Source organism: Neophocaena asiaeorientalis, unplaced genomic scaffold, assembly GCF_003031525.2.
Source record: "Neophocaena asiaeorientalis asiaeorientalis breed wild unplaced genomic scaffold, Neophocaena_asiaeorientalis_V1.1 scaffold1044, whole genome shotgun sequence".
In the NCBI taxonomy this organism is placed as follows: domain Eukaryota; kingdom Metazoa; phylum Chordata; class Mammalia; order Artiodactyla; family Phocoenidae; genus Neophocaena; species Neophocaena asiaeorientalis.
In genome coordinates, this window is record NW_020174045.1 from 282,764 (window position 1) to 288,763 (window position 6,000).

Sequence of the window (6,000 nt, forward strand, 5' to 3'; positions counted from 1 at the left end):
ATGTTTCTTTATTTTAAAAAATACAAATCAATCCCCTTAGCCCAAGACAGCCCCTTCTACTTCAGTCCACATGGATGCACACTTACTTGTACCCCCATTTCTAAACTGAATTTTATTCCACATGCAGTTTAGAATGTGGATGCTCACAGATTTTAATTTTCCAAAGCAAGAATCAACTAGGCTTTTTAAAAAAAATAACAGCATATTTCCCTGTGCCACACAAGAGATCCTTATTGCTTACCAATGTTTTTAAAAAATTAATTAATTAATTTATTTTTGACTGTGTTGGGTCTTCGTTGCTGTGTGCGGGCTTTCTCTAGTTGCGGTGAGCGCGGGCTACTCTTCGTTGCGGTACGCCAGCTTCTCACTGCGGTGGCTTCTCTTGTTGCGGAGCACGGCCTCTAGGCACGCAGGCTTCAGAAGTTGTGGCAGGCAGGCTCAGTAGTTGTGGCTCGCGGGCTCTAGAGCGCAGGCTCAGTAGTTGTGGCGCACGGGCTTAGCTGCTCCACAGCATGTGGAATCTTCCCAGACCAGGACTCGAACCCATGTCCCTTGCATGGGCAGGCGGATTCTTAACCACTGCGCCACCAGGGAAGCCCCAAGAATCAACTAGTCTTCTAACTCTAATAAATTAGAGTTTATTAATTTGTTTGTCTAAAGTAACCACATAGGGACTTCCCTGGTGGCGCAGTGGTTAAGAGTCCACCTGTCAGTGCAGGGGACATGGGTTTGAGCCCTGGCCCGGGAAAATCCCACATGCCACAGAGCAACTAAGCCCACGCGCCACAGCTACTGAGCCCGCGCACCTAAAGCCCGTGCTCCGCAACAAGAAAAGCCACCACAAAATAGAAGCCCATGGACCACAACGAAGAGTAGCTCCCACTCGCCACAACTAGAGAAAGCCCGCATGCAGCAACAAAGACCCAATGCAGCCAAAAATAATAAATAAATTTATAAAGTAACCACATATTTCCTGTACAAAATGTAGGGACATGTGTTTGGCACTTGGTCAAATGAACTTGACCGTCATTTTGTGAATTTCTGCTACATAAAGATCTTATCAAACATGCCATGTACGTCCATGCATATCGTCAGGTTTCCGTAAATATTTATTGATTGCTTTATGTTTGCCTATCAAAGCAATCACATTGAGGGGGATCAATATTGCATCCTTCCTATGTATTTCATGTCTTCCTGAAAGAAATGTTGGTTGACTCAGGAAAAGCTAGTGACTGGAGGGAAAACGGCTTGAGAGAACAGGTGGAGGAAATAGGAAGTTCTCATGAATTCGCTTGAAGAGAGATTTGATTGCAATTTTGCGGAGACGTTTGTTAAAACAGTCCAAGACTGAGCTAGGACATTCAGACAGGGGTGGCAGGGGGTGGTCTGACAGAGGGCTCAAGAGGGTGGTCTCCCGGGATGCCTGCCCCCTGCTTGGGCTGGAACCCAGTTCTGCCACCGAGAGAGTTTGGCCCCGGGGAGTCACGTACCCCATGACTCAGTTTCCTCTTCTGCAAAACGGGGTGGGAATTGCAGTCCCTAACTCAAGGGTTGTTGTAAAAATCAGCCAGTAAATTTATGCAAAGTGCCCGGCACAGAATAAGTGAGATGTGAATGTTTGCTCCTATTACTATTATCCCTATCCACAGAGCTGGCACAGAAACTGCCGTGTCCCCGTGTCCTGGGTGAATCCCCGATGGTGAGTGAGGATCCGTGAGTGGCTCCCAAGTGCATTTCCTGTCTGTCACTTCCTGTGACTCGCCCTGCATGCACCCTGCCTGGACGCCCCGTTGCAAGGGTCCCTCTGCTGCTTTGGAGGTCCTCCCTTTGATATAATAATTCTAGTGGGACTGAGAACAGCTTCTGCTCACCTGACCCAACACTGGTCATAAATCCAGAAACCGGCCAACCCACCAAAAATCAGCTCATGGTTGACCCATTTCTAGAATGTCCAGTTTGCCAAAACTCAATTTGCTCCATTTACTGATGCACTGTTTCTCTGAAGCCAGTTTATCCCAACCAGGCCCAAAGTGGAATACTCTATTCGGGGGTACAGAGGCCGCCTGGCATTGACATTTCATCTTTTAAGGCCACATTCGCAAGACACACAGACAAGGCCCCAGGCTAGGCCTGGGAGGTGGCCCGCAGGCTGTACCCATCTTGGTGATCTGTTCACCCCAGCGCTGTGCCCTGAGGGCTCCCCCAGTTTGGGGAAGAAGGTAGCATGGTCTCGTGGGTCTAACACCTGCCTGAGGTGCAGCCACGTCCTGGCCTGCCCGCCACGGCCCTCTCTCCCCTGGGAGATGCACCTTGAGTTTCTTCAGAATCTGGGTGCTTTTCAGTCGGTCATCTTTCCAAAGAGGGTGTGGTTCCCATTCTTGTTTCAGTCACCTTTCCTCTGGTCAGTGAATGATGAACATGTCATTCCAACCTCAGCGTGGTCTCTGTAACCTTCTTTGACTTTCTGGCGGTTTCCCAAGACCCACCCCAGCAAGCACTGGGGACACTTTCATCCAGGGACAACAGCAGGCACCGTATCTGTGGTGATGGGAGACGTCCTGCCCGCTGGGGCCCATGGGACTCGTTTTCATCCACGGAGGAGAGGGTACTGCAGGTCGGTCCCAACCCAGACACCCAGGGGCAGGTGTCCTTGGTGTTTTATACTAGAAGGTCCCACCCCCAAGGGGCACGTGGAAGAAAGGAAGAAAGCCGAGAATAAAGGGTTAATCCTCACACTGTCTTCCAAGGCTTCTGTTTGGAGTCTCCTACCTTGAAGGCTAACTTTGTGGGTTCATTTCACCTGGTTTTACCAATAAAGAAAAGTGCTGGGAGAAGGGAGAACCAGAGTTTGAAGGCTTAGTGATTCCTGTGAATCCTCCACATCCTGGGGGCGCCCGGCCCTCACCCCGGGAGAGAGCTCAGCAGCCCTGAACAGGTTCTGCAGCCCCACCTCCATCAACCTGGCAGCTGAGGGACACTGGGTGTCAGCAGAGGCCCAGCTGACGTGCCGACCAGGGTGACTGCAGGGAAACGTCTGGAAGCTCTCCGGTGGGACCTCTGCTGCTCTTTGGTCAGCTTGTGCGGGCTCCTCCTACAGGCACAGCGGTCAGCACAGGCCCTTCAGGAAGCGGCTGGAGCAAACGCGGCTCAACACGTCCTCTGGGATCTTCTCGAAAGCACAGTAACACAGGGACATGCCTCTGTTTGGGTATTTCTGGGACTAATAAGGCTTATCAGAGACAAAGGTCTGTGCTTGGTGTCACTGGAGAGAAGAAGCAAGGAGAAGGGCCTCGGGAAAGAGCTCACTGTCCTGTCCCTGTGACGGGGCTGGTTGCTCTTGGGGGGCTGGGGAGCTCTGTGTTCAACTGAGCAAACAGACTCTAAAGCGGGTGCAGGTCACGAGACCCCACAAAACTGTCTCCTTAAGTGACACCTAGGAATACAGTTTCCCTTATGCATCTGTGCAAGTACATACTTAAGGTGAAAACCCAGTCAATTGGATACATGTGGGTCACTGATATAACTCAAACCTTATTTTCTTTTAAAACACTGCATTTCCTTGTTTATTCTCTGGCATTTGAGCACAGTCTAAAGTAGAGTCAACTCTATTATCTGGGAATGGAATAACCAGGTTTTCAGAACCAGGCTCAGGGCTAAACTCTGCTCCAGGAAGCACTTTTTCTATCATGGAAACCAGTTTACAAGGTGGTCTTGGTGTCTCACTCAGCTCGGGCTGCTACAACAAAACACCCCTGAATGGGAGCTGGAAAAACAGGCACTTATTTCTCTCAGTTCTGGAGGCAGAAAGTCAGAGATCAGGGGGCCAGTGTTTCCAGTTCTTGGTGAGGACCCACTTCCTGGCCTGCAGACAACCACCTTCTCACTGTGTCCTCACATGATGGAGACAGAGCTCTGGTGTCTCTTATAAAGTCTAAGCACACCATGGGGGCTCCATCCTCATGACCCCATGACCTCCCAAAGGCCCCACCTCCCGACACTGTCACACTGGGGACTGGGGCATCAATATATGGATTTTCGGGGAGATACATTCAGTCCATGACACTGGTGAACCCTGTGCCTGTGTTATGGGCTGCTTTACACCCCCTCAAATTCATATGCTGAAGCCCTAAACCCATGTAACTGTATTCAGACATGGGGCTTTTAAAGGAGGTGATTAAGGTAAAATGAGGTCAAGTGGGTGAGCCCTGATCCAGTCTGAGTGGTGTCCTTACAAGAAGAGGAGATTAGGGCACAGACACACACAGAGAGATGCCACATGAGGATACAGGGAGAAGACCGCGTTTACATGCCAAGGAGAGAGGCCTCAGAGGAACCAGCCCTGCTGACACCTTGATCTTAGACGTCCAGCCTCCAGGAGTGAGAGAGATAAATGTCAGCATTCTACAAGCTTCCATACATGGTACCTGTTAACGACCACCCAAGCTCATGACACAGGTCACTCCCCACTGCCCCCAACCCGGCAGGAGGAGATCACTCAGCCTGTGCAGAAGCAGCAGAAAGGCTGTGAGGGGCAGGGGGCTGGGGGGACAGAGCCAAAGCCCCCAGCCCTTCTGCTTCCCCTCCACTCCTGCAGAGCCCTAGATACGCTCCCGCCTGCTGGAAAGTTGGCTGCATTTAGGTTTAGCAGAAACCAGAGCGACATTCCCAGAGGCAGGCAGGTAACACACCAACAAAACAGGTGGTCACCTGTGTGACCTTGAGGGCAAAGTGAGGCAGCAACAGGAACCACACCTGGTGATCCCAGCACGGCTGTGACTCCTCCCAGAAGTGGGAGCACCTGGCCGTGGCTCGGGCTGTACAGCCTAGCGTGGACCCAGCACTGGGGAGGCTGGGGCAGGGGATGGGGGCAATCCCTGATGTCCCTGAGCATGGAAGCTAAGTGGAACGAAAAGAACTGGACCTTGTGGAGCCATCCCACACGGAATCCTCACTTTCCCATCATCCACAGGAACCTTCTGAAGGGCTGGGGGAGAGCGAGCTGGGAAAGGCTGAATTCAGAGGGAGGGAAGAGGGGTCCACAGACAGATCTGGTCCCCCCTGGCAGCGGTCCGCTGGGCAGGTAACACGCAGAGACTCACAACCACGTGAAGCATGGTTGAATTGCTCTGCTGTGAAAATCAGGTCAGCAGTGACAGCTCAGAGTGAGTTGAATGGTTGGTGACTTCAGGTCAGAGCTGGTGCCAGGGGTAGTGGTACGGGGGGGATGGAGAGGTGGGAAACGGGAGGGATGGTCTGAGGGAGATGTAGCATCACAACCTGTTCAACTAAACAAGGAGGGATACCAGACACAGTGGGGAGAAGGATACTGAGTGGAGAGAGGGTAGTTGCCAGACTGCAGCCTGACCTAGTGCACAGTTTACAGTAAAGGGTGGGAAAGTAACTGCCTCAGAGGTGCCCCTACCTCTAAATAATGCACACGTGGTAGAGGTACTTTTGAAACACAACGAATCACTTAGTTTTCACTCATACATTCATTTAGTCATTCATTCAATAAACACGTGTTTGGGGCATAGAAATTAGTGTGTCAGGCCACGCACGAAGCTCTGAAAATACAGACATAAATAGGTTAGTTCCGGGGTGCGGTGGTTTGTATTCCAGCAGGAGAGGGAAGGTGGGAGGTATGTGTTCCGTGCTTTGGGAGCTGAGAAGGTTGGGATTAACCTGGAGCAAGTGTCCATGCTGAGACTTGTGCAAACAGCACCAATGAGGAACTTCCCTGGCAGTCCACTGGTTAGGACTCCACGCTTCCACTGCAGGGGGCACGGGTTCAGTCCCTGGGGGAACTAAGATGCCGCATGCTGCTCGGTGCGGCCAAAAAAAAAAAAAGCACCAATGATAATGACCTTCCTATTTGTGCTGGTCACTATAACTCGGTGACAGCAACAGCCAGCTGCTGCTTCACACACAGCCTGGTCCATTCCATCCCACAAAAAGGATCCTAGGTGGCCTATTCAGAGAGGTTCAGAGCAATCACTGTCC